Consider the following 9594-nt stretch of genomic DNA (forward strand, 5'->3'; position numbering starts at 1 on the left):
CAGTGCAGTTAAAGTTTGCTCCCATTGTTTCACATCATTTTTGAACACACACACATTTGTGCTCAGGACAGATAGTCCTTGAGCAAACGTATATGCGCACGCACACACACACTGTTTCGCACAGCGTAAGCAGAAAATGCATCCAGGGACAAGCATAGTGAGCTGATAAGTGATTATGTAACAGTAAAGAGGACTGGGAGAGGCTGCAGGCGGTGCCTAGGCACTCTTTCCTTTATTTTACACAGCTATTGGTTACTGTGTGCATCACGTTGCCGCTTACACATTAACAAACTATCCGGTGGCAGTACAGTTGTATCTACAAACTAGGCAGCTTTTTTTTAAAGATGCATGGAGGCATTTTGCCCTTTTTTCCGAGCCACAGTATATGATCATTTTAAAATGTTAGGATACTAATATTATAGATAATAGAGTGTGCTAAATAGAAAAACACCACGCTTACTCCTTTCCTTTTTCTCTCATCATCACATGAATTTCACATGCCGGTGGTCATGTATGATGTGAGGGAGGTTCTCTGGGGAGCATGCAAGACTGAACATGCGTTTAAACCCAAGTGATGTTGAACCTTCCACTTTGTGAGAGGATGTACGAGTGTGTATGCACATTTGCCCACTACAGACAGCAAAGCAGTCGTTCTCACCTCACCATCCACGTCTTCACCACATATGAAACATGTCTTTTCCTCAGCATGATGACATCAATGTCAGCAGACTGCTCTCACAATGACAAACTCTGCATTGACACTGCACAGCCGCTAAAATAAGTTGCATAACATTATATAACAGTGTGTCAGATTAAATCCCTATCTTTACCCTGCTTAAATTGTTTTTTTGCTTTGTAGTTAGTGACAAGAGGCTCTTCACTTCTCTTTCACCATGAAACAATCAGCTTTCTTAGACATAATTCACATTTTGGTTTAAATCATTTTCGTATTCACTCAGTTAGGTGAACGTTCTTAAACCCATTCCAGCTCTGATTGTTATGCAGATATATGTGCATGTGGTGCTCATCACAAATTATAAAAGCACTTTGAAAAGGGCACGTTAGCTGCTACTTTGTTTAGAACAAAATGCAACAATTTCACCAAGTTACACAGTCATACTACACTAGTACAATTTTAGACAACGGTATGAAGCAACTATTTTCCTCCAAGTAAGGGTCACGGTGGCAGGTCTGCCCTTACCATCCCAGTGTGTTTGCGCATCTGTGCATGTGGGTGTGACTGATTGTGCATTGGTGCACTCTGTGCCCTGCTTTGGATAATGCCAACAAAACCATTTATTTTCATTTGCTCCCCACCAGCGTACGTAATACCACCATTGTGTTACAGGATTAGATATGTTTAAAGAGACTTTAGCTATAAAACAGTTGCTCAAATCTATGTGTTTTACATTAACCACTGTATCACTTGTCTATTGTTTGTCAGGTACAACTTTCAGTGCATTCACACCTTGTATTGTCATTTTGCAAATGCTGCTAAGTAGGTCACTATCCTTTAGACAAGCCTGGGCAAAGACCTTGGAGGAAGAAAGAGGAGGAACCAATATATTCCCTCCCTCACACTTGCATATTCTTCTAAAGACATTCAAACCTACACCATATATTTTGCACTCCCACCCGTCTTGTCAACCTTGCCTGTGTGTGTGTGTGTGTGTGTGTGTGTGTCTCTCTTGTTCTGTCTCTGATTAAGTCTCTCTTTCACTCACACCCTTGTAGCAGAGCTCGTTCTACCTGTCAATACGAATCAGTGTGGGATCCAGTGCACTGATAACAGAACAAAGACTAGTTTGAATGAAAAAAAGAGGTGTGACGAAATGATGAGGGGATGGGGCATTTTGTATTGATGTGAAAAGCGTTTCTTTCTTATCTGTCCTTGGTCAGGTACACTGTCACCACAGTGGGGTTGCATGAATAGAAAAAACTGAATCGGCATAAACAAGACACCAGAGCAACCAACTGCAGTGAGGGGGGTCGCTGGTGGCGGGGAAGAGACAACTCTTTTTTTAACATAATTATTGCCCAGCCTTTGACTGTCTGCTTAGAGTCATTGGGAGGGTTTAGGCAGGGCAGGCAGGCAGGCAGCGCACCGCTTCTCCACCCCCCTTCGACCACCCCACCACCAATTCTCTACTCCCAAAGGAGACATTACAGCCGGTTGTTGAAGGTCAGAGTCAGGAGAACAGCTACCCACCCCCACTTTTGTCTGGGATGTCTAACCCACTTCCAGACTGCTGACACAGTCTCTGGAGTAGAGCAGCCTGCTCCTTTCTCAGGTGGTTGTTTTCTTTTGTATTTCCATATAAACCATATTTGCTTCTACGTGTTTTCATGGCAGTGTTATCATGAGTTGCAAAATTCCATCTGAATTTGATGCAGCATTTTCATGCTTCCATGTAGCCTTTTTTCTCCCTTCCAGACCATAAGAGGTTAAGACTCTTGCACTGACACAGGCAGGGGTGAAAGGTCATCCTCAATGAATGGCGGTATGCAAGGGGGATGATGGTGGGGCTGGGGTGGGGGTTAGATAGGCATCTGGCACGTCTTCTAGGTCAACCTCAAGATCTGGGTTAGCTGATGCATAGACAGTTCATAACCTCAGAAGATTGTAGCGGACAACTCATCATCTAACACTGCAGCTTTACTGTATCCTGACTTAGAGGTGTGTGGAGGAGTGAGGATCTAGTATCAAAGACATTTTTTAAATTTAATTTCAGGGTGCAGCTTCGCAGCAGACTCTGAATCATTCATTCTTTCACAGTAATGAGGACCTCTAGAAGAAGCTCTGGCTAATGGGTGAAAAATGTGCTGTGTGCTTGTGTACAATGCCCTAATGAGACTTTAATCATCTACTCTTATGCAGTGAAGAAGAGAGGCAAAATCAATTTCATAAGTGATGAGGAGAGTAGGAGGCAATAAAGGAATGTAACAGTCTGCTCTGTTACAGAAGTAATTTTACATTGACTAAGTTAGAAGTGGCTCCAGCATGTTTTGAATCGATTATATATGTCACATTATAAATCTTCACATAATGTTTCATGACTAGTAGTCTACATGTTGGTTGTATTGTGTACATCTGTCTTCCAGGAAGATCCCTTAAGGACAGAGAGAGCAAGAAACACTATCAAGAGGGAAGGAAACTCTTGTTGCGCAGCTCTGGCACTGTTGCAGTAAAATGCTTTATCGCTTGCTCACCCACACTAATAGACACTTACATAAGGCCTCCTGTTCTGCCTCAGTAGCATTTAGAGATGCCACAGTCAACTGTCTTTCCTTGTCTTCAATCGCTCTTTCTGTCCCTCTACCCAGCTCTTCATACCGACAGCAGCTGCTCTGCTACAGCGGCTTTCCCCTCTGTTCTCCAACTTCTCCTCATCTTTCATCATAACCGTCCTACAACTTTTCTTGATCTTTCATACAACTATTACCACTCCCTTTGATATCCTTCTCTCTATGTCTGAGCTATTGACAAGCTTAAAAAAGTGCCTAAGAAGTTCCTGACAGTGAAGTCAGAGTTTACTTTGCTAGTATTGTTTATAAAGGTATGTCAGTAGTGAGCTTCATACAATAGTGTAAATTGCTGCTAATGCTGCTAACCAGCCCACTGTTAACTGTTAAACACCTAGCCTGTTGCAGCTGGCAACAGCAGTGGTTATTCTGCTCTGCAGGCTTCGTGAGCTTGGAGTAGCATGACATGTACAAGTTTTCCAGCAGAGCAGAACAAGAACCACCGTCGACAGCTGCAGTCCAAGATTTTGGAGTTCCAGCCTGTCTTTGGGACAAGAAATCTGCCTCCGGGCGGGAAACGAGCCAGGGATAGCTGGTTATCAGAGACTGAATTTTCTAATAAGAATACTTAGCTTACATATAGCACTCATAAATAAATAACAGCGCTGTCCAAACAAATACTCCATATGAACTAAGCAAATAGTGTGATTGGATGTGACACAATTTATAAACTGAATAAGTTTGAATTTTTGCACCTCTGGTTCCCTTGCCCTAAAGTCGATGGGTTTAAGGTTTGATGCCTGAAATAAGGTCTGTCGTCAAAACAAGCTGAAGACATTTTGACGTTTTTATTCTACGGCATTACGGTAAAAAGGTCCACCTTTACAGCCTTGTGTTTATACTCGTGCTCTTACAAACTGTTGCTAACTTTCACAGAGGAAAGACTTTGTAGAGACTAATATTGGAAGCTTTGTGGTGGTGATGTTGAAGTCAAGCAACTGAGGTCTAGTTTGTTTATAGCTTGACATTAGCTTTATTTATAACATAAACATTAGCATAAGCTTCAAAAATCATAAAAGTGGTGTGTGAAGATTATTGTGCTGAACAAAACGTGTAAGTATAATAAACTTTTCTTCATCACAGAGACAACACTTACTTTCTGCAATAATCCAAATCCCACTGGCTTTATGTCGAAGGAACCAGGGTGATGCTAACTTCCTGGTTGACCTACAAAAATACATAATCCATGCAGCACTCTATAGTGGCGTGTGGTCAAACATTCGAAAGAAGCGTCAAAGTGGTGGAAATATTTGAATCACAACTTACAGTCAGGACTTTCAGAATAAAATCAGAGCAGCAACAGGATGCAGAGACTTGTGAGTTGGGCTTTTTGCCTTGAATTGACGTGACGAGTCACACCTTCCTATTTTTATGTGTTTTATCTTCCATACATCCCATTTTCCGTTTCTCTTGGCCTTTTGCCCTCTGCCCATTTGTCTGAAGGACACAGGCTAAATCCTACTCAATCCAAAGGAGATGAAGTCCTCTGAACAATGCTGATTCTCTCTCTACCAGGAAGGATTATTCCACGTTCCTATACAAAATAATGTCACTTCTAATCTGTCTGCCGTGTTTTTCTTTCTTTTTTTTTTTCCTCGAACACTCATAAACCAACATCTTCAGCATGTATATGACATTATTTAATTTCCACTACTTTTCAGTGATTGTCTTCATTCATAAGGTTGGAAATTGATAGCATACTCATCACTGGAATGTTCACAATGTTTCTATTGGCAGTGAAATCACAAATTTGCAGACATCGAACTCACAAGCCAAGGGTTGATTTAGGTTAGAAATATTTCTTAACTCTTTCTTAACAAGTTCAAAGCATCACTTTCTTAACATTACACAGATGATTAGATAATATAATTATACATTTAAGACATAGATTCTAACAATTATCAACCTTTCCTGTTTTATTACTTCTCACTGTGGCAGAACAATCGGCACAACACAGTAGGAAAATTTCGAATGTATTGTGCAATGATCCAGTGAATTTGCTTCCAAAACCAGATCCTTGGTGGCTGAGAATAAGCCTTTTAAACTGTTTTCAAAATGTCCTGTAAGCTCTTACTTTCAGGGGTTTTGCTTTCTCCTGCGCTCAATCACTGCACTTATAAATATCCTCACATACAAACGCACTGTGCCTTGCACAACTCTATCATAAGTCATCCCAGTCTGTTGATGACAAGCAGTGAAATTCAGTCCAGACTGCAAACAGAAAGAAGTCTGAGAAATGCTTAATACTTTGTACTGTGTGTGCAGAGCTAAATGTCCGACATCTGTTTTGATGTCAGTGCTTTGCTTTTGTATTAGTGCTCAGCATTTAGTTGAATATGCTTTATCTTTTGTCTTTTGTTGAAAACTTATTTTAGCCTTATTTCTTGGTTAGGAAATAACTAAAATCTTTTATTCTCATTCAGGTTGCTGAACATTCAACCATTAGTTTTATGTAGTTTATATTTTTATAATTTTCAAATATGACTACAGTTCCCCTCTCCCCTCTTCTGTTCCACCATTTCCTCTTCTCTCCCTTTTGCTGTGTTTGTAGCACATGAAACATCATGGCTACCTTCATCTCTCTATGGCAATATGCAGGACATGGAAAATACAGTTCTCACTGAGGTTTCTGACTGCATCCTGAGGTGCGTCAGATGTCGATGATCTCATTTGTAATTAAAGGATTATCAAGTGCCCTGTCTTTTAGTTTAGTTGTGAGAGAGAGCTGTACTGAACTTTTGGCATTCCAGTTGATTCACAGTTAAGTAAAATGGGCAGTGACTTTTCAAAATGCCTGGGCCTGCAAAGGATTGGGTAAATCAAAGTGTGAATAAAAAGCCAACATCCTGCAGAGATTGAACGGCTGCTATACAGCTAGCAACTTAATTAAAATACATTTCTAACTTTCAGCTTGAATAAACCATTGTAAACAGCATACCACACCCAGGCTGCTAGTGGGCCCAGTTCCTATAAACCCCCTATGCTCTGTGTGTATCCTTAAGTGTGTGTGTAGATATGCACATCCGTAACAATAGAGCTCTGTGGGCCGGGATAATGACTTATCCTTGTGCTCTCTAACAAATAGTGCCGGAGGACAAAACAAGCAATAAAGTAGCTCTAGAAGTGAACAGATTAGCTTGCTTTTTTTTTTTCTTTTTTTTTTTTTTTTTATCCTCGCACCTAAATTCTTACACACACTTTTCATTCTGTAGTGAGGTAATCAGGTTTCATTTCACACTGATCCACTAATAATGTTGTTCCCTTCACACTTCAACAAAGTGTTTGCTATGCTCTGCTGAGCCAACCCCTTCACTTTTTCACATTTTGTTATGTTGCAGTCTTATGCTAGAATCATTTAGATTGTTTATTCCCTCATCAGTCTTCACTGATTAGCCCCTAATGACAAAGCCAAAACAGATATTTAAACCTTTTTGCAAATTTATTAAAAAGGAAAACTGAAATATCACATTGATTTAAGTATTCAGACCCTTTACTCAGTACTTAATGGAGGCATTTTTGGCAGCAATTACAGCCTTGAATCTTCTTTGGTATGATGCAACTAGCTTTGCACACATAGATTTTGGGATTTTCTGCCATTCTTCACTGCAAATCGTCTCATGCTCTGACAGGTTGGACGGAGACCGTTGGTGGACAGTCATATTCAGGTCTCTCCAGAGCTGTTCGATTGGGTTCAACTCAGGGCTCTGACTGGGCCACTCAAGGACATTCACAGAGTTGTCCCTAAGACACTACTGTGTTTCTGGGATGTGGGGTTAGGGCAATTGTCCTGTTGGAAGGATCTGAATACTTATGTTTTGTTATTATTTTTATTGTGTTGAGTTTCAAGTGATGAGGGGAAAAATGGATTTAAACGATTTTAGCATAAGGTTGCAACATAACAAATTGTGAAAAAAATAAATGGGTCTGAACATTTTATGATCTCATAGTATGTTGATGGTATCTATATATTTAAGTTTAATTAGAATTAGGGCAGAATAATTCATCCTAGTTTAAATAATTCTTCAACTAAAGATTATTTTTATAATCAATTAATTGTTTTTTTGATTAATAAATAAAATAAGATAAATATGTCATATCATATAATCATCTTCAATGTCATATTTTGTTCGACCAACAGTGCAAAACCTTAAAGATAAAGCAGCAAATGTGTGTCATATTTGCTTAAAAATGATATATGTATATGAATACATAATAAAACAATAATTTGTTTAACCAATTAGTTTTTCTGAAGTTTGACTAATTGATTAATCAACTAATTGTTGCAGCTCAGTTTAAAATTAGTCTTCAGTTTTACTGTAGTTAATATTAAAAAGATATTTAAAATCTTAAACCCAGTGTGTATCACTGTGAAAAGGTGTTTTGGCCAAGAGAGGTTTTTTGAGCCGAGTAGTCTCAGACACACACCCCTGGACTCCTCTGACTGCTGCCAAGATAACATAGAGATTTCCGGCATGGAGAGAGGTAGAAAGTATCCCTGCTTAATTTTAGTGGTGGTGGCTTCCAGCACCAACATGCCACTGCACAAAGCATTGAGTGTGTGAAGCTGTTCAGTCAGGTGCAGAGTAGAGCCCTGATCACTGCCCAGATAACCCCAGGAAATTTTTACAATGTGGTAATTTTCTCTCATCTCTGATGAACTGCATTTCCACCCACACTTGGTTTTCATCCTGACACGCAAATGTTCACATTTTTTCTTGTTGTTTTGTTGATGCACAATAATCAGTGTTGTACTCCCTCCGAGCCTGACATATTTCATGAAGTTTGTCTTTCTTGTGATTTATGCAAATGGAAGCTGATCTCCAGTGTCTTGTCTAACAGCTTTAGCTTTTCCTCGCTCCTGTCCAATCTGCCCCAATCCAGTTTGAACCAAGCAACACCATGGTTGCAAAATGGTTGCAAAATATATATATATAGTCTACCATTAAAAACCTAAAGCTTAATTTGGATTTATTAAAATTCCAGTTTTACTTTTTAACTTTTCACTAGTGTCTTCATATCAGTTTCATCACTTTATGCTCTGCATCCTGTCAGTCACAAAGACACTAAAGTACATGAAAAAATCCCTCATACACTTGTTGCCCTATAGATGTGATCATCACATTCATGCACTTTTATTTTAGATTTAACAGTGTACTATTAACATGTGGCACACATTGCACGATTACAGGAAATGTAAGCAAGATGTTGGTTGTAGCAAATGGGCTGTAACTAAGTGGCAACAATATTGTTCTGTAAGGTTGTCAGACCAAGACGGAGAGAGAAGGGGGGGTGAAACAGTGAAAGTGAAAGTAAGGGCATTACAGTATTGGGGAACCAGGGATTGTTACACATTTTATATGCATGCTGAGCAGCTGTTTCTGTCTCTGGGGACGTCACGTAAGTTCCCTTACATTTGAACAGATTTACTAGAGATGTAGATGCACCAAAGGGGACGTGTGGTGCCAAGTACGTGCATGTCTGCACATCTCGACTGTTTGAATGTGGTGTAGTGGTATGTTGGCATTTCTGAAGCTGGATCTGATTTAAGCCTCTGAAGTCTCACTAGCTTAACACAAGGCTCCTGTCTACTGTCCAAACAGCATTACCCAGTCTTTAAACCTGCCTAATAGTAACTGCCCTAATTGGCTACTTTCTATCTGCTGATGTTAAAGATTCATAAAGATAAAGATTAATGTAATTAGTTAAGTTCCATCCATTGATTTATTAAATAAAATTTAGATAGCAACTTTGTAAGACTAAGCTTGACTGATTCATTTATGACCTGTGGGGAAGTAGTTGCCAAAGCAACAGGTCCACTTACTCACTTGTTGTAGAACTTTGATGATATGTCACAGTTTTCATCAGCAGATTGAATTTGCTTAGTTGCCATGGATTTGTAGATGTTTTAACTTTAATGCTACAAAGATTGCAGATGTGTGCTATTTAATATTCAAAAACTATTTGTTTGTGTGTGTGTTTTGTTTTGTGTGTCTATAAGTCAGAGAGTGAAGAGACTTGGCTGTAGACAGACCTGACTGTTAGACAGAAAAACACTCACATAAGGCTTGACTTTCCCTGGGCCAGGGCTGCTAGCTGTGTCTGGCAAGCTCTTCCATCTGCTTGTTTGTCTGTTCAGGAGAAAGAGTCTGCCCTAATCCGACCATTGCCCGGGTTTGGCCTTGTTAAAAAATGCTCAGCTCTCACAGGGGGACCGAGCAGTTGCATCCAACATCATATTTCAACATGTTTTGTAAATGGTAAACGTAATATATATATATATATATATATATA

At 39.6% G+C, this 9594-nt stretch overlaps 1 protein-coding gene across 2 annotated transcripts in view; it reads left to right on the forward strand.

Annotated features, from left to right (window-relative positions):
• slc2a4rg (SLC2A4 regulator) overlaps positions 1 to 9594 on the forward strand; it is a 40037-nt gene that overhangs the window by 3046 nt on the left and 27397 nt on the right. The window lies entirely within an intron of this gene.

The sequence above is a fragment of the Seriola lalandi genome, unplaced genomic scaffold (assembly GCF_002814215.2).
Source record: "Seriola lalandi dorsalis isolate HSWRI2012SDOR001 ecotype SW California unplaced genomic scaffold, Sedor1 jcf7180002053772, whole genome shotgun sequence".
Classification (NCBI taxonomy): domain Eukaryota; kingdom Metazoa; phylum Chordata; class Actinopteri; order Carangiformes; family Carangidae; genus Seriola; species Seriola lalandi.